Source organism: Pseudorca crassidens, chromosome 1 (assembly GCF_039906515.1).
Source record: "Pseudorca crassidens isolate mPseCra1 chromosome 1, mPseCra1.hap1, whole genome shotgun sequence".
Classification (NCBI taxonomy): Eukaryota; Metazoa; Chordata; class Mammalia; order Artiodactyla; family Delphinidae; genus Pseudorca; species Pseudorca crassidens.
The window spans coordinates 40,756,135-40,783,174 of NC_090296.1; the positions used below are offsets into that span (position 1 = coordinate 40,756,135).

The 27,040-nt window shown below is 42.5% G+C and overlaps 1 long non-coding RNA gene across 1 annotated transcript in view; it reads right to left on the reverse strand.

The window, feature by feature from the left end:
- Positions 1 to 242: 242 nt before the first annotated feature.
- LOC137222600 (uncharacterized) overlaps positions 243 to 27,040 on the reverse strand; it is a 121,140-nt gene continuing 94,342 nt past the window's right edge. Inside the window, exon 5 of the long non-coding RNA XR_010942512.1 lies at positions 243 to 1,160. This is a non-coding gene — a long non-coding RNA (uncharacterized lncRNA). The remainder of the gene's footprint in view (positions 1,161 to 27,040) is intronic.

Sequence of the window (27,040 nt, forward strand, 5' to 3'; positions counted from 1 at the left end):
GAGTTTTCCTGGACTATGAATATGGGCAGATATCCTTCTATGATGTGACAGAGATCCCTCATCTATAGTTTCTCTTATCTCGCCTTCCAAGGAGCTCTCAGGCCTATATTTTCTCTTTGTATCTCAAATGGAGGCATGAATTCCGACTCTCTGAGCATCTGCCTCCCTCATGTTTCTTCTTGTAATGGTACTCTTAGCCCTCAATCTTCTTTGGTGTGAAATCTAAGACCACAAGAGGCAAGAACGTTACAAGCATGACTTTATATAAGTTATTTTACAAAGTAATCCAATAAAAGATTTTTAGCACTCGAAAAAAAAATTGCACAACAGACGCTTTCTCATATTTGGAGTTTGTGTTTGGGTGGACGACTGTTCCCTCTGCTCCCCGATTCTACCATCAACTTCTGGAGAAGGGCCCTGTGTCTGAGCAGCAATTGTCGGTGGAGAAGCAGCTGTGCAGAAGAGGCTGCAGGCGCCACTGATGCCTCTTCAGCTGGAGACAAAAGTGGGGAGACGTGGTTTATCCAGAATTAGACTAAACCGTATATGATGAAATACACTGCTTTGTAATGCTGGGGTTTCCAATTGCCACTGAATTCACTTAGTTTCAACTTCACACTCAAGGGGGCGGGGAAGAAAATATTGTGTTGCAAGGGTGGTGGTGGTGGTGTGTGTAGGGGGCCTTTAATGAATAATTTGGTGTCAATTTTGAGTCCCAGCATCGGATACTTGTCAAAAGGAGCTGGAATTTCTGAGGTATGTGCTTGCTCTTTTTGACCCCATGGACTCTCCTTGTTTAGACCCCCAGACGGTGCCAATGGTTTCGGTGTTGGTGAGCTGCTCTGTAGCTTGAGAGCCATGAGCCAACAAACTCCGGGCCTCCACTGCGCCCTCTACAGGTTGCATGACGCCAGCCAATATCTTTGCTTTGTTTACACTGCTGAGGTCTCTCTATCGTTAACATCCTTTTTATGACTGACAGTTTTTTGGTTTGCAGCAAATAGTTTTCCAAAAAATAAACCAACTCCAGATTATTTTGATGGTTGAGATAACATGCTGAATGTAAAAATGGACATTTTCCAGTAACTCCAGTGGGTGATCTCCCGTTGAATGGATGAAGCTGCCGTCTAGATAGGGTCCAACCCACCATTCCAGGAGCCCTAGAGAACAACAGGAAGATAAAGATATCTACAGTATATTGACTTTAGAGGATAAATAATGTTGCCAGAGGCTATAGCTTGTGAGAAGTGAGGTATGTTTGACCCACTTCATTTAGCGCTCCCATTTCTTAGAAACAGATCCCAATCTACACGATCTAATCCTGTAGCTACACAATTGTGAAGCGATAGACACTGAGTGATTACGTCTCCTCTGAGCAGTTGATTACCTGTATTTTAAAGCCACTTTAGAATTATAGAAAGAATATGACCCATGGGAACATGGAGGTCAGTCTATCAAGCCTGGCGCTTCCAAATGATCTCTACTATTGTCTTCAGGTAACTGTGTCACTTTACTTCTTCTACTAGAGGGTGTTTTAAAGCCTCCCTGAGTCAGATGTTCTATGGTTTATTCTTCTATTCTTTCCAATTATTCCACCAAAACATTCTTTAATCAATCCGCTTTCAAAATTGTTTTTTCATTTAAATCAATTCTTAAGGGTCTGAGGTATTCATGGAATATAGAGAGAGATCTAGCAACAGTAATTAAATACCTATACAGGTTGTACTCTTATAATGCTTTTTTTTTTTTTTTTTTTTTTTGCGGTACACGGGCCTCTCACTGTTGTGGCCTCTCCCGTTGCGGAGCACAGGCTCCGGACGTGCAGACTCAGCGGCCATGGCTCACGGGCCCAGCCGCTCCGCGGCACGTGGGATCTTCCCGGACCAGGGCACGAACCCGTGTCCCCTGCATCGGCAGGCGGACTCTCAACCACTGCGCCACCAGGGAAGCCCCTCCTATAATGCTTTTTAAAAAAATCTAATGCCCAGGGAACTTTGCTTTGGAGGAGCGCTTTCTTTCTGGCAAGTCATCATTTAGTTTAGTTCATCAAATAGTTTCTAATGGCAGCTCTTGCTGGGTGCTGCATTAGGAGGATGAATTCGTGAATAAGACACAGTCTCTGCCCTCATGGTGCTCCCAGTGCCAGTGGCAAGCTGGGACATTTCAGTGTGATGTGGGAGTGCTGTGATGGAGGGTGGTCAGGGTGATAGCATCTTTGCATCTCAGCCTGGAGGTCTTACTCCTGAGACACTTCTCAAAACAACCAGTAGGAGTCGGGCAGGTAGACGATAGGGGCAGAAGACCCAGAAAAGGAGCTCACGCATCTTGGATGACACGAGCAAAAGTACTGACGTGGCTGGTACCTGAAGGGCAAGGAGGAGACTTGAAAAGAGGTGAGGCTGCGGAAGCACCTGGGAGTCCACCATGGGGTTTGCAGTCTACACTGTAGGTAATATGGAGTCGTGGCAGGATTTTAAGCAGGCTTTTTTTTTTGGCCGCAACACGCGGCACGCAGGATCTTAGTTCCCTAATCAGGGATCAAACACGCGGCCCCTGCAGTGGAAGGACTGGAAGCGCGGAGTCTTCACCACTGGACCACCAGGGAAGTCCAGGGGATTTTTTTTTTTTAAGATAGAATATTTTGATGATTATGCGGAGGACTGTGGCTTGGAGGGAGCAAGACAGAAGCAGGAAAGTTTTTGAGGAGGCTTGGTAAAAAGTGCAGGATGGAGATGAGGGGCATGGCTTCATGACTCCTAAATAAGCTTAATGGGGGAATCCTTTTCAAGGCAGATACGTCGTAGTGCATCCCACACTTGTCCAGTGGATGACAGCGCTTTGGGAGGGTGGAAGGCCTAGTGCACCAGGTGTATCCGGTCTCCTCTGGAAGCTCCCTCTCATCCCTGAGCGTCCTCAAGATCAGAGGCCACTACTGGGTGTGATTTTGGAAACAGAGACAGCTCCTTCTTTCCCCCCTTCCGCATCTGCTCACTGATGCTGGAAAACCCTTTAGGACAAGGATTAAAAATAAGGTACCCACACGACCGCTAACTTTTCTTTCATACTTATTAGGTTTGGGGTGCTAAAGAATCTGAGCAAGGTAGTAGATTGCATAATCTGATGTCAGATCCTGTGCCGGGTCTGGATTTCTTTTGCCCCTCCAGATGGATTACCTGCCCTTGCCTGGCCTATTCTGTGCCCCCAGGAGGCCGGCTGCTGTAGGCAGCCCCACCAGATTCTCTTGCTGAAGCTCCTGCCAGATTCTCATAAGGGCTCCACCACCCCGGCCCCTTGGTTTTGGGGTGGGAGTAGCTCACTGCCGGTAAGAGTCCCTGAGTGCCCCCCCAACCTCTCACCGATGCCCTTTACCAGCCTATGCTTGACTAAATAGCAACTTCATTTCATTCTCCTCAGTTAATAACTATTTTGAGAGTTTCCTGCTATTCCCCTGCTGATACAGTTCCTTTTCCATGTTTGCGCTTTGGTAGGGATAGGACACTGAGTTCCTGAGCGTGAGGGTAACCACGGAAAAAGGAAGAGATCAAGAAAGGATTCTGGGGCCATAGAAGACCTCCTTCATACCTATCATAGGGCCGCCTGGCTGCCCATCTGCTTATGCTGTCTGAGGAAAAGCTGGCTTCACAGATCTAGTTTGAATTTATATTTTAAAAATCCTGAATTGATTTGTAACCTCCAATCTGTAATTCATAACCACTCCATCAATAGGTATTTCTTGTCTAAGCGTGTAACTTAGCAGACTCGTCATAGGGAGGGAAACCAGAAACATACAGATGTCGTCTTAAGTTAGGCGTGTAACAGAGTCTTCAAGGGTTAAGAAACAGCCACACGCTGCGAGGCAGGTACGGTAGGTTTACCAGAGGTTTTCTTTTGTGCTTCAACGATAAAGTGGTTGGTGGTCTGCTGGCTACAGCCTGTTACACATTCCTTGCTTTTATTAGAATAACCATAAGCCTCGAAGACCCACCCTGATGTCAGTGGCAGGTTTTATAGAACACTCGCAAGTTTCTTCTTGTCGTATTCGGGGGTATATAAAGTGTGCAGCATAATAGGTAACAGGTTGGAAGACCAGTTCAGGGCCTGCAAAAGTCCCAATTCCTGATGTGAATATTTAATACCTCCTCATTACAGGAAAAGGTTGACTACCAGATGCCGGTTACCGGGCTCCAAAGCCCACTAAAGCTTTGAGTTCCTCCAGGAGCGAGGGTGGGTTTTGGCAGCTTCCCCTGCCCTTCAAATAACCTGGAGGTCAGGACATGCCCAGCTGATTTAGGAACCCTAGAGAGGAGGATTGGCTGGAAGCATCTCATCTGTTATTCAGCGGCCAAGTGGTGAATTACTTCCAATACCGTGATTTCCTGAGATGATAGAGCACTGTGGTTTAAACCATTATTTTAACTAAACTCAAAAGCGTCGCAACACATGTAGACTCCGAGCTGGTGTGTTCACATCACTAAGACAGCGTTTCCGGATGTACATTTTTGGAGGTCCCTGCGATCATCCCCTGAACTCTAACTGCAGTTAATTGGCACGGCAGTGACCCAGCCCTGCACTCCTGAGCAGAAAAACACTCTCACAATTTGTCAGGTTCTAGATGCTGTCATTTATCCAGCTGTGTTTTGACCGCAGCGGGTCTGGGAATTGCATCGTTTTGCGTTTCCATGGCACATGGAGGTTTCTTGACAGAATGCTCACGGGCTGCCTCCTGCCTCAACTCCCCAGGGTGGTGGGAAGAAGGGTGCTTTGCTGCCCGGCTTTCATCATCTGCCACTGTTGTGCCAGGGCATGCCCCGTGGCCTTGGACTGACAGGGGACCCGGGCTGCAGTGTTGAGGCCCTGTCACTGTCCCAGGCTCCCTGTAAAAAGGAAGCTAACGTTTCAATACTGGGTAAAAACACTTTTACCCAATATTTTCATATATAGGGTGAGTCTATTGAATTGGCCTTAAAAAATCTAAATCCAAGAACTCCTAAACTATACATAACAAATGATTTGAAATACCTTTGTTGTTATTTTTCTTTAAAAAAAAAAAAATTCCAGAATGGAAATAGCTATTTGTTACTATTCTGCTTAAAACCCTGGCTTTCTATCTCCTCTTAAAATCAGATGCAAAGACCATTAACATGATCTCTGAGGCCTGCTTGTTGCTGCCCTTGCCTTAGCTGAATTTCTTCCTTACCCCAAGCTGTAACCACTCTGGCCTCCCTTTAGCTTCTTGAACTCACCAAGCCTCAGGGTCTTTGCACATGCTAATCTCTACACCTGGAATATTCTCCTCTTTCTTTCCTACTCCCCTCCCCGCTTCAGATTTCAGTTTTAATATTATTTATTCAGGGAAGCCTTCCCAGACCCTAGCTTAGGTCAAGTCCCTCTTGATTTCATAGTCCCCTAGACTTCACTATTGGGCCTACTGCCATTGGAAGCAATGAATTATTCGTGTAATTACTTATTTAATGTCTTATTCCCTTCTAGACTGTAGACATCAAGAGATAATGGATGCTGTATTCTCAGCACCTAGCGGAGTACCTTTCATATAGACAAATGTCTAATTGTTGAATTAATTATTTAAATGATGCATACTTATTACAAAACAAATTATCGAAAGTGAAGAAAATGTAGAGAAGAAAATTAAAATAACCTATATCTCTACTATTAACATTTCAGTGTATTTCCTTATGTCCTTTTTTTAAAAAAACAAACATATGTGGTACGTGGATAAACATTACCAGCTGAAAGCTGGATCCTATGGACATTTAGAAAAGTCTTAAAATGCACCAGGCTCCTGGTGTTCAAAACTGATGTCAGGGGCAGGGGGAGAGCTTGAGCAGGGATATCACCATTCATGGTCTCTAAGGCTGGGGAGGGATTAAAAAGCAGCTCCTGGGAGCAAGTTCTGGGATCTTCCTACCAGATTTCACTGTCACTTTAGGAATATTTATTTAGGCTCTTTTAGTAAAGTAACAATTTCTTAAATATTTGGAAACATGTCACTTCACTATTTAATTTTTGTTGTTGTTACTCTTCCCATAATTCATATTATAGGGCACATTTTCCAGAATTGTGGTACCAGATTGCCCATTCCCAGCTCTTTTGTAAAAGGGGAAGTGTCTGGAAATAGACTGGGAGCAAAGGGACAATCTCCATTCCCAGAAAACGGCAGGATTTCTTTGTTCCCCCTCTCCTGCCCCCGCCAGCGTTACCACAGTTTATCATGTAGAATCCCTTTCTATCGATGGGCTAAGTCCACAGAGCAGGTACTGTTGTTACGCCCATTTTATAAGTGAGGAGATGTGATGTAAAGAGGTCACAGAACTTGCCCATGGCCACACTGCTAGTCAGCGGCTGGCAGGCTTAAAACCCAAGTCGGCCTGACTCCAAAGCCCATGCTTGTGCTGCCCCGGGTGGATCCCTCTAGATTCCACCAAGTGGATGAGGAATATGAATGGACTTCACAGAGCCTTGAAAACCCCAGAGCTTGTATATAAATTTTGTGTGTCTGCACAGGTTTTGTATTTTTTTTTCTGGGGAGAAGTTCTCTATATTGCGTCAGATTTGTTTGGAACAGGAAAAATAAAGATTCATCTGGATTAACAATTACTCTAATATTTGTTGATTGGTTACCAAGTACTGTTCTAAGCACTTTGCGTGTATTAAATACTTCAATCCTTGCAATAACTCTGTGTGACTGGCACTAGTATCCCCATTTTATGATCAAAGAAACTGAGACACAGAGAGGTTGTCACTTGCCCAAGGTCACACAGCCGACTGTGGTGCAGGGATCTTATCCAGGCAATTCCCTCGAGTCTACACGCCTATTTAACCACAGTGAACAAATGCCCTCTTTGCAGATCTCTCAATGTCTTGTGCATTTTCCTCCCCTGAACTTGAGATGTATCTCCCTGTTACTGTATACAATTCATGTAGTAGTTTTTCCTTCCTCCCCTTAAAGCTATTAATAAATTGGTGGTAGATCTTACAATAGAGGACATCCTAGAATAAAAATTAGCAACTCTCCTCGGCAGGATTAATCATATTAGTGATTCACACTGCTGTAAGAACTATGCTAAAAGACTGTCATCCCTCTGGTATGAAATTTGGACAAGTCCTTCATGGAGGTGGGGTTCTGAATAAAAAGGGAGTCCCTTTGGTGGAGGCAGGGACAGAGAAGTAACTAGGAGGTAAGAGGGGATCCCACTGGCAATCACTGAGTGTACGGGGGTGGTCAGAGATTACATATATCTACTCTGCGCCTGTGAGTATACACTTCTGTTCTAAATATGGATCGATACACATTTGACTTACAAGTATTGATTAAGATGAATGCCATTTAGATGATCTGATACTCTCTCTACACCTTTTGAGATAATGAGGCACAACCTAAATTGAGCCCAGATGGCTTTCAGGGATTGCTGGTATGAGGACTTAAACACACTTCACAGTTCTTCCCTTTACAGATGGAGAAATAGAGGTAAGAGGGTTGGGCTGGGCTTCCCAGGTGGCGCAGTGGTTGAGAGTCCGCCTGCCGATGCAGGGGACACGGGTTCGTGCCCAGGTCGGGGAAGATCCCACATGCCGCGGAGCGGCTGGGCCCGTGAGCCATGGCCGCTAAGCCTGCGCGTCGGGAGCCTGTGCTCCACAACGGAAGAGGCCACAACAGTGAGAGGCCCGCGTACCGCAAAAAAAAAAAAAAAAAAAAAAAAGTGGGTTGGGCTACTTGTTTGGGGGATTCTGGGGGATTTAATATAAAGCTAAGAAGAGAGTTATGACTTTCCTCTCCCTGCTGAGGAATTAGCATTTTCCTGATTGAGTGACATTGAGACCAAAGACTGAAATAACAGAGTCTCAGAGATGAGAATTGAGTCTACCCCAGGGTCCAGATGAGGTGAAAGACAAAACAGGAAGCATATGCGCTTACAGTGGAGTCCTTGGCCAGCGCCACGCAGCCTCCGTGGTTTAAGCTGAGTGGGTGTGGGAGAAAGGCCTGGAAAATGCACGCTAGCCTGGCTTTCGAGAGAGGAAGATCTTGTACCTTTCTTTTCTGAATGTTCAAATTCTGGCAGACTCCAACTTTCAGGCCCATTAAAATTCAGGAAGGGAAAAAGGAAAAAAATTGAACTAGTTTTCAAAGAAGGAAAAAAGGCAACAAACACACCCACTCTTGCAAAAATAAAATCCCACCCTCCCAAAACCGTTAGGAAAATGTTTTTGAGCTTTAAAAAACAGAAGGGGGTTGGAATGTCAATGGGACACAGGCCGTGGAATGACTATTAAACGTGACATTTCCACCGGCGTCCGTGCATGCACGTCTTAACCTTGCTTGATCCTTGGAGAGAAACAGCCCTGTTCCCTCCGCAGAAGAAGGAATAGAACCCATTTCTATCGATGGGCTAGATCCCACTGTGTTAATGTGGTTAAGTGGAGTGCGGGGAACAATTTACTCTAATTCACTGCCTCAAAATAAGAGCCTCTTGCTCTGGAAGCTTCCTCTCCAACCCACCCTCCCATGCAATCAACAGTCCGGGCCAAATCCTTCCTTCAGTCTCAGATTTCGGTTATATAAGCTGCTCTATCAAACAGACTCCGTCCAATTCAGACCAGGGTAAAAGAGCCATTTACACAAACAGCTAGTGGCTTACGTAACCAGAACCCAATACACAAATTATGAGAAACCTGCTTACCCATTCAGGTGCCTCAGGTGAACAATGACAGGCCAGCTCCACAGCTCTGGTCTCTGACTACAGCGGAACTTTGTTCCAATAACTGGACGCCTCCTGAGAGGTCAAGTCTTTCCTGCGGTCCCTCTCCAGGTTAAAGAGCTTCGTTGTAGGGTGCGCTTTACTCCCCACACCCCGCCCCTTGCAGATTCTTGTTCTTCATAGAGAACAGATTTAGCATTTTTAATATCAGAGTTAAATGGTGGATTTTACTCCTGGTGGTATGAAATTTCCTGATGACAAAAGCCATATAAATTCAGGATTTAAAACTTTGAAGAATACAGAAAAATAAAAAAATTAAATCCACCTGTAATTTCACTACCCAGAGCTAGTTACTTTTAACATTTTGTGTATATCCTTCCAGTCTTTTTTCTAGGCATATCATATACATACACACATACATATATGCACATATAATGTACTATATATGTATATACATATTAAAGACATGCATGTAGTAAAGCCGTGCATATATATATATAATAGTTAAATGAATGATACATTGTTACTTTACTGGCCATTCTGTTTTGAAATCTGCTTTTTGAAGAAGTCAAGCTGTCACTGTTTGCAGGTGACATGATACTATACACAGAGAATCCTAAAGATGCTACCAGAAAACTACCAGAGCTAATCAATGAAATCTGCTTTTTTACCCAACAATGACATCATCATCATACATTGATCTCATTTTTATCTTCTTTACCTCCGTTGTCCTTCTAATACCCCTGTGAGGTTGGTATCACTACCTTCATATAGCAGCTCAAATTCAAGGCCTCTGAAGCCTGTGATGTGAAGCACTGCCTTACGTCTCACTGCTATTAAATACTTCTCTAAGGAAGGTTTTGAGTGGCTGTTTGGCATTCACATTGTATTCTTTCTAACCCATCCCCTATTTCAGAGTGTTTAGATAATTTCCATTTGGGGGGCTACTCTAAATAATTCTGTGAGGAACATTCTGTCACATAAATATTTATACTACTATTCCCATAGTATAAAATCCTAGCAATGGAATTTCTGTGTCAAGGATGTACCCTTTTTGATGACTTTTTATTATATACTGCCAAAATACTTTCCAGAAAGTTGAAATGAATTTATATTCCCATCAGCTACTGCCCAATACTCTAACCGAAGTCATTTTATAATTTAAAAAAAATGATTAAAAATGAGAGAAAGTATCTTTCCCAAATTGCCTTCCTTAGGAAAATAAAAATGCATCTAGAAAATGTTTGATGACCTGCCTATTCTCTCGTTTACTATTATAACATTTCTAGAAAAAAATCATGCGAAGACTAAAATATAGCTGTGAGCTGCTAGTAGACTGATGTGATGAATTCACCTTCAACCCCCAAAATATCAACCCTCCAGTTGTTTTTCCCCTTCCTGTTTCCCCCTGCCCTGCAGACCCCAGCCATAGCTTCTGATTGCCAGTCCTCCATGGGCTCACGGGAAGAGGTGGCTATAACGACACAGCAGAAGGGAACTTGCAGAATGGGGAGAAAAAAGGGCTCATGTTCACTGCTGTCAGCAAAAACCTCCTATAAACAGAGCAACATATTAAGCCCTTCTGTTAATATGCTGTCTAGACTTGAAAAGATTGCTTTTCTCTCTGTCTTCTAAGCTTCAACTTTTGACCTTGTGTCTGTCCTTGTGCCTATGCTGGACTCAAGCAATTCTTGTCTCCTGAAGGTTCAACAGTCAAATTACCGAATTATTGTACTTGTCACCTAAGCTACTGCAGCAACCGGGTGCGGGCATGATCCCTATCAAACGAATGGAAAACTTGACGACACTTGACCCCTGAGGCAGAAAATGCAGGGAGTCCCCCTTCTTCTGGTTTAAGGGTAAAACGATACTCTCCCCAGAAATTGGAGCTGATAATCCCTTTGTTGATTGTGGATGGAATCTTGGAAGGTATTGGAGGGAGGGTTGAGAAGAAGAGTTTATGAGATCCGCACTTGGGGATAGAAACGAGTTCCTAGCAAAATGAATGTGAGTCTTATTTTTGGAACATGTTTTACTCTGGGATGTTTCTTCTTCCCCTCCATGTTCCCAGGGTTCCCAGGGCCCTCATGCTAACAGCTGGTTGCTCAAGTCCCTCTCCAAGATGTCATATTTATTAAGCATTTGCTGTTTGCCAGGCATTCCCATGCACTCCTCTAAAACTGTTCTCACTTAATCCTCACAACCCCAATCTTACAAGGCAGACAATACCTGCTCACGCGCAGGCAGAGCGGTCTCCCGCAGAACCTCGGAGAGCCCATGAGTGGTATCACACCCCCAGGCATCTCGCCCTGTGAACCCTTCCCAGGGGACAGAGGACGACTTCTGTGCCCCATCATGTCTGAATAAGAATCTCTTATTGTTATCATTCCTCTTGTACAAATGGAGAAACTGAAGCAGTAAGAAGTTATGAAACTGGAAGATCATAACAGAAGGGCTGAAGTCAGACTCTTAGAGCCACATGATCAACCAGTGTTCCATGCTGCCAATCAATCTAGACTGTTGTTGTTGTTGTTCTAGATTTTTCTTCTCTGTCATCAAAAAAAATCTTTTGTCCCCTTAATCTATCTGGGCCTTGCAGAGGGGGCTAAATTAATCCAATAAACACATTTAGTCTGCTAATGGCTAATGATGGACCAAAGCACCACCCACCTCAGTGAATGTATAGTTCACTGCTAAAAGACTAGTGGAGGCAGCCAAGGGTATCTGAGAAAGATTTGTTGGTGGGAGGGGATGATGGTAGTAGGAGGTGCTGGGGTGGAGGCTGATAGAATATTCTTGGGTAGGGGACTTCTCTCATTATCAGTCAACGGCTCACTCAGCATACAGGACAAGACAAGCCCTGGGTATAATATTTAGGCCTTTATCAGGAATGACCAAAAGCTCAGCTGTTTGCCTCACAAGAGAGAACTTCAGAGAACTCAGAAGCATCAGTGACAACCATCGTCTGCCAATCACTGCCAGACACCATGCTTTGTGGGAACCACGTAATTCCACAGTCTATCCACAACATCCAGTTTTCTGGCACATTTTTGTGATTAAGGAAAGCAAGAGGAGTATGATGCCATTGCCCCATACAAATCTGTCACCCCAGCCGGGCATAAACCAATTGAAACATCACAAACCCACATCAAGTTGTCACATCCTTTCTATTTAATTGACCCACAACATCCCGCAGATACTTTCCTCTCCTAACTCCCTTTGGGGCCAGGGCAGAGTGTGGAAGAGAAAAGATGACTTGATGAAGGGTGTGGCCAAGAAATAATATAATCTTTGGCTTGAAGATGTATATTTTGGTCCTGGAAAAATGTATTTAAAAGATTTTTAATGAGTCACGAAGGTAGTGCTGACACTTAGAACAATATTTTTCATTCTTTTTAGGATGAATAACTAATACAGTACCTGGCTTAGAGTGGAGGCCAATAAATGCTTGTTGGTTGAAAGAGCTAGTGAGTACTGAGAATCTGACACGGTGTAATTCACCTACAGTCAAGACTGCGCTGGAACAGAGGTGAGCCTTTAGCAGGGTCTTAAAGGGCCTTCCAGGATTTGGTAGATGATTTTCGTTTTGTCAGTCAGTTCTATAAGCCACATTGGTTGATGTAGGTAATTTGCTTCTCATTAAAACACTCCCATTCCTGGGAGCTCCCTAGCAGTCTGGTAGTTAGGACTCAGCGCTTTCACTGCCATGGCCCCGGGTTCAGTCCCTGGTCGGGGAAGTAAGATCCCTCAAGCCTTGCAACACAACCAAAAAACAATAAGTATAAAAAATAAAAACACCCCATTCCTGTGATTATATTTATATTTTTCGAGAATATACATTTCCACCAGAGTATGTTGTTTTGCTTTTGCCTTGTTCATTTTTATAAGCTCGCTGAAAAAAGAGGAGTTTCCATGTTACTGCTGCAGTAACAGGGCAGACAATACTTGCTCATGCGCAAGCAGAGCTGTCTCCCCCAGAACCTCGGAGAGCTCATGAGTGCTATCACACCCCCAGGCACCTCACCCTTTGAACCCTTCCCAAGGGACAGAGGAGGACTTCTGTGCCCCAATGTCTTCGTAGCCCATCACCTCTGACACCAAGAGCTGCCCATCTTTAGTCCGTGCAATCCTGGTTATGAAGTGTTTAGCACGATGCTCTGCTGGGGCCTCATGTTGCCCTCTCCACTTGGCAGGTGACAATGCTGAGGTCCCGGGAGAATGAACTTCCCAAGCCCACAGTGTGGTAAAACAGAAATAAGTTCAAAGAGTTTTATTTCCCAACAGGAAGTTCCAGAGCTAGGACGACAAAACACACATGCCATTACAAGCCCGTGTGCATCAAGCCGCCCAAACACTGACTGTCCTGTGAGCCACACATTCTTTTTCAGGACTCAGATCAAACCAAAGTCCAGTGCAAATTCACTGAAATTTAACGCAGAGAGCATTTCCCTAGCGCCAGAGTGCCGTGGGATTCACCTTCGTAAAAGCGGATTTTGATGCCGAGGGGTCGCTATAAAAGCACGATTCGAACGATAGAGTGAAAGCCCGGCAACCTGGTAAGTGTATGAGTTGCCTCTGAGAATGCATGAGCCTGTCAGGAGGTGAGAAAGTCTGACTTTGGAGCCTCCACTGGAGGAACAGCCTTAGCACGAGGTTTGGCATTCCCAGGGGCCCTGCCAATTTACACCAAACACGGACTAAGGAACACTGTATTCCCCACCCCACATTGCAGGCTGCACTTAGGGACTTGCTTCCAAAGAGCTGAGTATGAAAAGGAGGGAGGGGGTGGAAGGTAAATTCCCAATGGAGAAACCTGGCAAACATCACCCCAGCCAGGTGATCAAGGTCAACCTCAACAGTAATGTCATGTTGACAGCATGTACCCGCTGATATGATGTGATGAGAATAGTAGTACAGCTCTGTGGTCTTCCACTCAGCCTAATCATGAGAAAAAAATCAGACAAACTCCAACTGAGGGATATTCTACAAAATACACAACCCAGCACACTCCTCAAAACCGTCAAAGTCATCAAATACAAGAAAAATCTAGGGAAATGCAACTGAAAACCACAATGAGATGTTACCTCACCACTGTTAAAATGGCTATCATCAAGAAGACAAGACACAACAGGGGCTGGCGAGGCTATAGTGAAAGGGGACTTACACACTGTTGGTAGGAATATAAATTAGTCCAACCACCGTGGAAAACGATAGGGAGGTTCCTCAAAAAATTAAAAATAGAGCTACCATATGATCCAGCAATTCCACTTCTGGGTATATACCCAAAAGAGATGAAAACAGGAGATACATACACTCCCATGTTTATCGCAGCATTATTCACAATAGCCAAGATATGGAACCAACTCAAATGCCCATCAATGGATGAATGGATAAGAAAGAGGTAGTACATACACACAATGGAATATTACTCAGCCGTGAGAAAGAAGGAAATCTTGTCATTTGTAACTAAATGGATGAACCTTGAGCACATTACGCTAAGCAAGATAAGTCAGACAGAAACACAAGTACTGTATGATATCACTTGTATGTGGAACCTAAAAAAGTCAAACCTGTAAACTAACAAACAGTGTAAAATGGTTGTTACCAGGGGAGGTGGGGCACAGGGATAAGATTGATGGTGTTTAATGGTACAAACTCGTAACAAGTACTAAATAAGCCATAGAGATCTAACATGCGGTATATGGAATATAGACAATAATACTGTACTACAAGTATGTAATGTGATAAATATCATTACAATGGCAACCATATTACGATATATAAATATATCAAAGCAACACCATGCTCTACACCCTAAGCTTACACAATGTTACATGTCAACTTTACCCAGTAAAAAAATTTAATTAAAAATAGACAAGTAGGGCTTCCCTGGTGGCGCAGCGGTTGAGAATCCGCCTGCCGATGCAGGGGACACAGGTTTGTGCCCCGGTCCTGGAAGATCCCACATGCCGCGGAGCGGCTGGGCCCATGAGCCATGGCCGCGGAGCCTGCGCGTCCGGAGCCTGTGCTCCGCAACGGGAGAGGCCACAACAGTGAGAGGCCCGCGTACCGCAAAATAAATAAATAAATAAATAAATAAATAAATAAAATAAAAAACAGGTGGAAAAGTGAAAATAAAGGATATGTAAAAGACTAATACAAGTGGTTACACACAGGGGGTGGGGATGGGTACCAGGGTCAGAGGTGGGAGTGAGACTTCTCAACGCATATATTTTTAATATCATTTTGAGTTATGCACAATGTAAATGTATTACCTGTATTATCTGTTGTTGTTTTTTTTTTTAAAAATACACAATCTAAGTCTGTACCACGCTTAAATGTATTGAATGGGAACATCAATGACTAAGGTTAAGCTTATTAGGCAAAATGCTAATTTTTAAAAATAGAGCTAGTGTCCCAAGCGAAGGCCAGACATGTGGGTATAAGGTTGCCACTTGCAAATGCACTCCCCCACAAGGTTTGTGGCTGCCCGTCTGGACTGTGGGATTGTGAGTGTGAAGTATTGAAAAACCAGTTTGGCTCCGAGGGGCCTCCAGAGGGTTGGCTGTTTTGCAAGCCTCTGGCCCTTCCTCTTGGGTGCTGACTTTCTACGACTGAAGCGTGGGGTTGTATATCGTAGACCTGAGTCCTAATAAATAAATTCAGAGGCTGATGCCACTCTGTATAATGGAGTGTGGGAAAAGAGCAATAAAGATCAGGCAACAGAGTCTTCCCAGGAGGTGGGGGAGGAGGGCAGGAATTGGAGAGAAGCTGAAATTGGGCCAGATGGTAGGAGCCAGAGATGAAGTTGTAGGCCGCAGGCAGTGGAAATCGCACTCAGCTCATCTCAGATGCGGCCTCAAAGGCAAGACACTCTAGACTGTCTGAAAGCTAAAGAAATGGGTTGTAGGGAAACACTTGCTTCATTTTCAACCCAAACTGAAAGTGAAATCTTTAGCCCTCACCACCCCACTCTTTCTTGTCCCTGTGATGTAGGCTATTTTATGGAGCTCCACAGTGGAAGGTATGTGGAATCTGAAGGTTGAAACAATCTTTTGTTTCTGTGTAGTTTCCCCTCTCTTGTGGGATTCCTTCTCCCTCTCCCTGGATCCTTTCCTGTGTTGAAACTGTTGAAATGGGTGAGACGAACAATTCTCGGATCCTTTCCACTTCTAAAAGCCTATGAAATATCTTTGCTTGAGGGGAATTGGGTTTCAGAGCTTAAGTCCCCTGGGGTGATTCAACAAGATGAAGAGTTGGACTGGTTGGTGCAAAGTTTAAAAAAAAAAAAAAAAATAGAGAGAGTCAATGGCTCTTTTTTAAAAGTTAAAGAAAAAAAAAGTGTGTCCTGACAGGCCGAAAATATCTCCTGAGTTTTCCAGGTCTCCTAAATGGGATGGGTGTGAAAATGGCCACTGGGAATAAAATGTAGAAACAGGAATAGATCAATTAGTTGAATCTTTGAGGTTCAAATTTCAGGAACTCATGAGAGCTCTTTGGTCTTGTGAGAAGACAGAATGTATGCAAGAAGCTGAAAGCTTTTTGTTCATGCAGAGTTTATTTTCTCAAACACTGCTTATCCATTGTAAAACTAACAGTCTTTGCTGAAAGATCATCTCCTGAAACATTTTAGGTAGAAGTAGAATATTTTATGCAATCATATCTCCCCATGAGGAAACCCGTCCAAAGCTCAAATGATTCACACACAAAAAGGTTCACAGAGTTTTTCATGTCTGAACTCAAAATTCTCGGGAGACACATTAGCTTGTTTGATAAACTAGAAAGAACAGTGTTTTTGTGCAAGTATTTTAATACAGGAAATATGAGTCTAGTCTGTATCTCTCCAAGTCCAGGCGTATGAGGGAATTTTGAAGTAAAACGCCGCCTGAGTCCCAAGAACATAGTTAAAAGAGATATACACAAGGATGCTACCGAGGAAAATGCTTCTCTGGTCTGTACCACGCTGAAGAAATAGCAAAAAATGCACACAAGCTAAAAAGGAGAACAGAACTGAAGCAAGACACTGAGCAACTGAGAATCATTTCAAAGACACTTCCCTGTGAAAATCTTTTTCAGTGGTCCTAAATACACTAGTTTCATGATTAAACCCAGCACCACACATCACATTTTGTAGCAAAGAACAGTGCCTATGGGGAGGCTCAGAACCAGTCTGACAACTTTTCTGAGATTAGAAGAGGAGAAAATATCACTTTACAGAATCTGCTTTTCAGAGGCGGCAAGGCAGTCTGTGGAGACAGGGGCCAGGCTAGGCAGTGCTGGGGAGGGAGCCCTGTGTGGGCTGCCTCTACCTCCCCGACCCGGCCCCAGAGAGCTCTTAGCTAAAGAGGATACCACATGGTGAGGCAAACTCTGTAGACCATTTAGATTGTAAATATTCTCCCAGGCGGCCTTTTAACAAAAGTCACTTGGGGAAATAGGCACCTGTAAGGAAACATTCCTTCTCCCCTCTGGTGAATGTTTTTAGAAAATGGCCCTACAAAGTTGCAGCAAGAAGGAAAAGGAAGGCAAGTCTGGAGTGCCTGGCTCGGAGGAAGGACGCCGTCCTCCTGAGGAGCAAGAAGCTGAGGAGCTGCCGCAGAGGCAGCTGTGGTCCCGGCCGTGAGGTTCTCAGTGGGATGTCAGATCCCATCCCAGGAGACAGAACCAATGTAGGAGCAATGCCGGAAGTCAGATCCCAGACCTCAGACAGGTGTCGCCCTAATATGCCTCTGGTCCTCTCACAAAGAAGGTGAAGAGCAAAGGACAGAAGAGGATGGGGGGGAGGGGACCCACATGGGGGAAGTGAGATGTGCTAAACTTTTCCTGAGCAGATGAGAGCAAACAAAGAGAGAGATTAAAAATAGTCATAAAAGCGTGAAAAGCAGAGCTAATCGTGACGGTATCTAACCTCCAAACCCAATTCCAATGATTCTGTCTAAGCTTCTGGCTACTAGTGTCAATTCAAGGGAAAATCCCCACGGAAGTAAACAGCCAAAAAGACAAGTTCCAGGAAGTAAATGTCTCTCGTCCATCAGGGATCTGGCAGCTGGGTTCCTCTCTTCCTGGTCACTGGCAGGTTTTCCAGCTCCCTCCAAGCCAACTGCCGCCCCCCCCCCCACCCCGGCATCCCACCTTCCCTTTGCCTTCATCTTATTTCCCTTTATTTCTTTTAAACCCTCACCTTTGTCCTAAATTTGAAGCTCAGGATTCTTTTTTTTTAAAAAAATGACCTGCCACTACAGCATGTAATTTTTATAAATGTCTGCCCAACACTAACAGCACCAAGTAATAAGATTCAAATCCCCAAAGCAACATTTTTCTGCCAACCCCTCCCCTTCCCCCAGACTTACCAGAGTGTGGGATGTCTGCCAGGGAAATACAATAAAATGTGGGAACAGGAATAAATAAAAATAAAAATTTAAAGTCTGTATCTTTGCCTGCTTAATTTTCCTTTTTAATTATTAATCCCTTTCTTTCCCTCTTTGACTCATGCCATCACATTCCTTATTGCTACCTAACTTTGTTTTTGCCTCCTGTGTTGATGATGTTAATATATCTACCATTTCCTTATGAACTTTCCGGGCAAGCAGGTTGCCTGCACCATTGGAATAATTTCCTCTCTTGTGTTTTCTTATTGTATCTTCCGTGTGGAGTTGGTCCTTCTAACCAAGCTCTTCTTTGTCTTTTTTGTTCTGTGCCATGATTCTATCTCTTGGTTTCCTCAGTGTTGGCTCTTGCAAATCTTACCTAATTTTTCACTGTCACAGTGTTTCTTTCTGTTTACTGTTTGTAACCCCACCCTCATTTCCTATTGTATTTCTTGAGAAATCTCTTTAATCCTCAGATGCCCTGGTCTTCCTAACTGACAGGAGGGATGCTTTGGGGCTTCCTATTCCTTTACCCAATCTAATAAACTTTGAATACTGAGTTTTTTTCCTCCTGTTTTGTCCACTAGCTATATCTCTGTCTGGGGTGATCAAAAGTTTCCCTTTTGGGTGTACACCTCCTAGCAGGACTCTGCCACCTGACAGAGGAAGTATCCTTAGGCAGGATAATCAGGAGTATTACCACTGCCATAACCATTTTGGGGTGGCATACATGCAAGAGGAAGCTGGGCTTTGCTGTTGGAGTGATTTGGTTTGGGAGAAACGGGGATGTTGGGGTCCCAGGACTATGCCTTTCCAAGGGTTCTCTAGGACCATGGGAGCATGTACCACCATTTACCACAAGCTCAAAAACACGGATGCCCACCCCGCAATGCTATCCTTCTACACTTCGTGAGAAGAGTATACTCCGAGTCCTCCCAGGGAATATAGTCGAGTGGCAGATTCTCGAGTCTCATAATAAATCTATTCTAACATTGTCTGCTCCCTAAGCCTTCTGACTTCTTTCTCAATATTATGATAAAGCAGCTCTGACATCTCTACCTCCTTTCTCATAAGGCATTTTTCTGTGAGCTTCAAACTACAATGACAAATGTAATTTATAATGCAGCTTTGCTACAAAGTTGAAAAATATGACAAAAATGTCTAAATTATTACCATTAGAGGAAATGATAGCAACTCAAATGTTCCTTTCGTATGTTTCTATTTTTTATTTGATGACGGGCAATGGTAATGACTCATCTGAGTAACATCAAGTAATACAACTAGTAGGGTAATAAAGCTGTACGATATATAACTGATGCATATAATGACAACATTGTTAAAAATTTATTTTACTGAAGTATAGTTGACTTACAATGTTGTGTTAACTTCTGCTGTATAGCAAAGTGATTCAGTTATACGTATATATACATTCTTTTTCATATTCTTTTCCATTATGGTTTATCACAGGATATTGAATATACTTCTTTGTGCTATAGAGTAGGACCTTGTTGTTTATCCATTCTACATATAATAGTTTGCATTGCTAATCCCAAACTTCCAGTCCATCCCTCCCTTACCCCCCCATCCCCTTGGCAACCACAAGTCTGTTCTCTATGTCTGTGAATCTGTTTCTGTTTCGTAGATATGTTCATTTGTGTTGTATTTTAAATTCCACATATAAGTGATATTATATGGTATTTGTCTTTCTCTTTCTGACTTACTTCACTTAGTATGATAATCTCTAGGTCCATCCATGTTGCTGCAAATGGCATTATTTCATGCTTTTTTATGGCTGAGTAATATTCTGTTTTATATATATATATATTATATATACACCACACCTTCTTTATCCATTCGTCTGTCGATGGACATGTAGGTTGTTTCCATGTCTTGGCTATTGTAAATAGTGCTGCTATGAACATTGGGGTGCATGTATCTTTTCAAATTATAGTTTTGTCTGGGTATATGCCCAGGACTGGGATTGCTGGGTCATATGGCAACTCTATGTTTAGTTTTTTGTGGAGCCTCCATACTGTTTTCCATAATGGCTGCATCAATTTACATTCCCACCAACAGCGTAAGAGGGCTCCCTTTTCTCCACACCCTCTCCAGAATTTGTCATTTGTAGACATTTTAATGATGGCCATTCTGACTGGTGTGAGGTGGTACCTTATTGTAGTTTTGGTTTGCATTTTTCTAATAATTAGCGATGTTGAGCATCTTTTCATGTGCTTATTGGCCATCTGTACGTATATAGTGACAACATTTTAAGCATTCAGCTTCTGGTTTATGGGGGGGGGGGGTGCCTATAGGCGGCAATTTCCTTCTTACTCATGAGGCTAACTTTAGCTCCTCACCTGAGTAAGAGTGACGGGAAACTAGACTTAAGGAGAAACCATGGACCAATAGAAAAAAAAATGACCCAACGTTTTCAGATGGAGCCTTACAGAAGTTTGAGTCTCACCTTAGTAGGAAGGAGGTAATATCAAGAATACCATGGCTCCTTCACTCCCGGAAATTATTGCAATAACACTATAAGACTATAGCACAATAACATCAATAACACTATGGTTGCCATGCAATGTTTGGGACATTGATACTAAAAAAATATTATTTATCTGAATCAAACTTAACTAGGCATCCTGTATTTTTTCTAATAATACACAACGACCACACAGCATACTTCATTCCTCTGGGCGTCCAAGGACAGCTATCCATCTACTAATGATAACATATAACACACCTATGAGAGACTCCAATTCCTTCCCAGCTCCAAAGCCAAAGGAGGTTTATGAAATCCAATTTCGGGTCATTTCCAGACTCAGTTTGGACTGTTTCCTTCAGAGACCCCTGATTAAGTCATATATTACAAGGAAGCCTCCCATTGCCCCTAATTTGAAACAGCTGAGCCAGTTTCTCCTGCCAGCCCAGCCTCATGGTGGGGGGGGGGGACTGTGCTTGGGAGGAGGAGGGCATTCGGGGGACAGGTTTAATATTATGTGGGGACATGTCTTAATGCTTTTGTGGAAATGCTCTTTATGGAGCATCAGGTTACAAAGCCCCAGTAAGGTGGGGGGTGAGGAGGGATGGGGTGTAGGAGGGCACTGGAGAAATCACTATAACATTGGAGGATCAAAGAATCCAGCCTGTCAAGGGCTATGATATTTTTTCAATGAGGCAACAAGCTCACATTTTCCCCTGAGGGCTGAGAGACAAAAGCCAAGGTTCACCTAAAACTTTTTAAGCCCTTTTTTAAGCTGCCAAACTATGCCTGTGTATGCTTTGCTTCCACTCTTGCTTTTTTCTTCCTCTTGAAATTTGGGGAGGCGGACAGGAGAATATGTTATTTTGCAGCTATATTGATTAACAACCAGTTAGGTGCATTTGGCCATGTTGGAATGTACAAAAATATTCATTTGGTACCCATAAATCTGATGAATGTGTTCATTTACTTACCAAAGCTTATCATTCAAACGCTGAGGGAGGATGTTTTACCTAAATCTACAAGGTGATGGAGGGCTGGCAATGGGTGCGCGTGTAGCTCAAGAAGAGAGTATGGGGTTGGAGGATGAGGAGAGAGGGAGGAAGAGGCCAGGAGGATGGGAAGATGATTGTGATGAGTGAGGTAGATGTACTTACTCCCCTCCGTCCACCCTTTAACAAATATTTTAAGTCTTGCTTTTTTTTGGAGAGAACCTAGATTGTTTTAACTTCCTTTTCCAGTAGATAATGCTTCTATGAACTTGACTGAACCAGAGAAGAGAAATGAAGGAGAATCGAGGTAAGCATGCTATGGACTGAAACATCCCACCTCAGGGTAGTTCCGCATTCATGTCTATTGGCCATCAACATAGCACCAGCTATGCCAGAGAAATAAACAGAAGATAAAATCAAAACTTCGTATGCCTCCAAGGGAGACCCTATATTTGCCTTAGCATGAGGCACATTTGCACATTTTGTGTGCAAGTTTCCTACTTAATTCCAGAATAACCTTTCCTGGCCTGGCACCAATTTTTCCCCATGGAGAAACAACCATATTAAATTAATTATGATTTTTTTTAATTACCTTAATTTTTGTAACACAAAGCTACACAAAACAACTGAAAGCTTTCACTTTTGCCATTGAGCCTAGTCAAAACCATCCATGTGACAGCAACCCAAGAACAAGCTCTTCAGCATCCCAACTTCTTTTAAGCCTAGAAAGCAGTGAAGGGCTTTCTATGTAAGGATACAAGCATGAATTATGAGCTTGGAGAAGTTAAGAAGTGGAATTTGCTAGGCTCTCCATCTTTCAGAAGGTCTGTAAATGTCTCCCTCTAACTGTTTATCACTGCTTCTTATTTCTTTGGTAACCCTTGACTTTTCTGATTTTCTTTTTTTATGCCCAGGTTTTTTGCCAGCCTGAAAACAAAAGGTGCCTGCGATCTGGATCACAGAATAAATGTGGAAAGAAATAGCCCAGAAATGCTTTATTGGCCAGAAGAGTATGTGAAATCTGCCAAGAACTTTGCACCACGACCTTGTACGAGGGAGAGTATGTAGTCCCAGAGGCCCGGTGGTTCTCCTGGATGTCCTTAAAATGTGTACCAATACTGAACAGCAGTTTTGACTCTGAGACTGGCACAAAGGTCTCCTATGTCACACAAAATTGAACACAGGTTGAGGAACAGGATACAAATTTAGAAATCTCTCCCAAAGCTTTATTGCTAAATGCAAAGTAGAACATAGCTGAGGCAGAATGGTACATACTGTTTTATTAAAAAATGGCAAGTCCTAAGAGGGAGGCAAACCTCAGGATATGTTCATTTGTGTTGTATTTTAGATTCCACATATAAGTGATATCATATGGTATTTATCTTTCTCTTTCTGACTTACTTCACTTAGTGGTCCATCCATGTTGCTGCAAAAGGCATTATTTCATTCTTTTTATGGATGAGCAATATTCCATTGTGTGTGTGTGTGTATATATATATATATATCACATCTTCTTTATCCATTCTTCTGTTGATGGACATTTAGGTTGTTTTCATATCTTGGCTATTGTAAATAGTGCTGCTATGAACATGGGGGTGCATATATCTTTTCGAATTATAGTTTTATCTAGGTATATGTCCAGGAGTGGGATTGCTGGATCATATGGCAACTTTATTTTTAGATTTTTGAGGAACCTCCATACTATTTTCCAGAGTAGCTGCACCAATTTACATTCCCACCAACAGTGTAAGAGGGTTGCCTTTTCTCCACACCCTCTCCAACATTGATTATTTGTAGACTTCTTTTTACAATGGCCATTCTGGCCGGTGTGATGTGGTACCTCATCATAGTTTTGATTTGCATTTCTCTAATAATTAGCAATGATGAACATCTTTTCATGTGCCTATTGGCCACCTGTATGTCAGGAAGCACAAATCTTTTCTGGAGTCTCAGCTGCAACTCAGTTTTCTAAGAATTCTCACAGATAAAGTACCAAGAACATGAACTCATAGCCACATATCACAAAACATAAACAAACTAGGTACTATAAATGACAGTCAGCAAAATTAGAGCTACAAAGACTTCAGGTACTGAAATGATCAAATACAGAATATAAGTATAGGTTTATTATGTTTTAAGAAATAATAAAAAGACCTAAAACTGTAAGCAAGGAACAGGTCACTATAAAAATAGAGTCTCTAGAAGTTAAAAATTCAGTGGATACGTAAACTAGCAGATTAAACAGATAAAAAGAGAACTTGTAATCTGGAAAAGAGATTTAAAGTAACTATCTGGAAGTTAATTCAAGGACACAAAAAGATAGAAAATATGAAAAAGTGGCTAAGACTCATGAATAAATTGAGAAAGTCTACCACAAGTCTAGTAGGTGTTCCAATTATTTCCAGAATTACTGAAAAATCTCAAACCTGATATTCAGGAAGCCAGTGAATCTCAAGTAAGATAAATAACTAGAAAAACATATCTAGACACATCATAAAGAAACAAGGAACAGCAAAGACATAAAGAAAGTTGTAAAAACATCTGGAGAGAAAAGACAGAACAAATATAAAGGAGCAAATAGTGCTCAGTAGTAAAACAAAAGGCAAAAGATAGTGGAGTAATAGTTACAATGTGCAGAAAAAATAAGTCAAATAAAAATTTTATACCCAGAGAAACTATCAAAAACAAGTATAAAAAAAGACACTTTCAGACAAAAAGGAAAGTTTAATACAAAAGAATTCTCCTTCAGAGAGAAGTCTAAAGGATATAAATTTCACTCCAAAAATAAGCCAAGAGGAAAAATAAAGTTAACAGAGGAGACAGGGCAAATAGAAGATACAAAATAAGATGATAGAAATAAATGTAAATACACTGGCAACCAAAATAATTGTAAGAAGAAAATCTAGATATATGCTGTTACAGACATTCATAAGGACACAAAAATGTTTAAAGTACTTGGATAGATAACCATCTTTCAGGCATATAAACCAAAAAAAGTTGGTATGTCTGTTTTACTATCACACCAAATGGATTTTTAAGGAAAAAAAAAAAAGACGAAGAAGAACTGCTATGCTAGTGGTAAATAGGGTCATTGCAAAATGATAAAAGATTTGATACATTAAAAATATATTGTAATTCTAGGGCTTCCTTGGTGGCGCAGTGGTTAAGAGTCCGCCTGCCGATGCAGGGGACACGGGTTCGTGCCCCAGTCCGGGAGGATCCCACATGCTGTGGAGCAGCTGGGCCCGTGGGCCATGGCCGCTGGGCCTGCGTGTCCAGAGGCTGTGCTCCACAATGGGAGAGGCCACAACCACACGGGAGAGGCCCGTGTACCACACACACACAAAAAAAAATATATATATATATAGTAATTCTAAACTGATATACATTTAATATATAAAACAAATATATTGAGAAGACATAAGTGTAGAAGAGTATAGTATATAAGTTTTTAAGTGACAAGTGTTATAGAAGAATGAGCAAGATACTATGTTAATTCAGAGGAGGTAAGGGCTAATGGTTAATAAAGTTGGGAATTTATGGTAGAACCAGATTATGGAGGGTGCTGAAAGTCAGAGAAATCTGGACTCAGCATGATAGGAAGTTGGTAACCGATCATATTCTTAAGCAGGAAAGTGACATGATGGAAATGGTTTCTTAGGAAGGAAAACAGCAAATCTGGCTTTTGTGTTCAAGATGAACTAGATAGGTCTACACCAGAGTGTAAGCAAAGAGAGGGGTCACAATATTCTGTATTGGGGGGAACAAAGGATGGAAAGGAGGGAAAATCCGAGAGATATTTCATAGACAAAATCAACAGGAAATGTTGGCACTGTGGCGTTTGGTGGATTATTTGTCTTAGAAAGTGACTGACAGAAATATGCTCCCCAAAGACAACCACGTGAAAAGAAACCAGGATCCTAGCTGATTCCCGGAAGACTCATCTCTGTTAGCCTCAGAAAGTAAAGCCAATGACCCCAATTTTTGTGGGTCAATGTCACTACCTGGTCCCTGTATAGACGGTTTTAAAACATTGATTGAATGAAGCACCATGGGAAGACTTTGTGGCTCTAGAACTGTTTAAAGACCATTCTAAGTGTGTTCACCTTTAAGCACATGCAGGTAAGGCATAATCAAGCCAGATCCAGAACTGCAGATTGCTTATGAGATCGATTTCTGCATATACCTCCTTGAAATGGTTTTTCCAGGCTGAAACTGTTAGAACTGGGATATAGGGAGTAGAACAGTTGGCCTTGATAGCTTATGAGCTTATGCATTAGCATAGATTCAAAACAGTTTCTGAGGAGACGGTGCCCTGCCCACAGGTGCTCCCTGGGCTCACCTGTAAGCACAGGTAGTACGGTTGCTGATTCACACCTGCATCTTTTTCTTGATTTTTCAGTTTTTACAGAATGACATTAAATCTAATCTCAGAACGAATGTCTACTAAGTCATGTAGGTCTATAGTCAACTGGAAATAGAGAGTTGATTGTAGATCTACAATTGAGATAGAATAGAGAAAAAAAATTCAAGTGCATTGTGAGTTAATGTTTAGCAAGCATTTGGTTGCAAGAAACAAGGGCGGTTGCTTGAAGGAGGACATCTATTATTTCTCAAACAATATTCTATGAGATAGTCTAAAATCTACCCCTGATCAAGCAGGGGCAGCTGAGAACTGGTAACCTGGCCCACACACATCCATCCCCCACGGGGGATTTTGCTGAATTCTGTTTTTGATGAGCTGCCATCAGCCTCTATTGAGGATCATTATTTTAAAAACTGCCATGAATTTCATTGTTTTTTTTTGTTTTTTGTTTTTCTGGGATGTGTAAGGAGGTTACTTATAAAACCACACGGTGGCCCCATATCAAAATTCTTGAAGAAATTCCCATCCCATTCTAGTGTCAAAATAGTTGCACTTCTGAAGTTGGTATTTATTTTCTGAACACCAAATAGCATAATTGACCAAGTTTCCCTTCTACATTACAGCCAACCACGTGGCCCACATAGGCGGAATATGTTGATTAAAGTACACATTTTATCCTCAATCCTGGCTTCTTTCTTAGGCTCCTCCCCCATTTTTCTTCTTCTTTTCTTAGATCTTTATGCAATCTTGTTGTATTTTATATATCCTTAGAGCTGGCCTTATAGCCTATGTGGAACAAGTTTGGTATAAATAAGTAAATGAACTAAAATGGTTTGAGATATGTTAGGATTCCGCGAAAGGGTGAAGGCAATGCACCATCTGTGGAATTCTGCCTGAAAGTCACAGCCTTGCTTAGCCTCCTTCCCTTCCTGTTCTGCTGCTCCCACTCAGGAGCACTTCCCTAAGGAGTCACTGGCTGGTGCATCTTTGTCTCAGGATGAGCCCCCCTCATGGAATCTCCCTCACCCTTTACCTTCAAATGATCACTGAGTCCCACTGAGTCTACCTGCTAAATGTCTTTGGAACCTGTCTAGTTCTTCCCATCTCCACCTTCTCCA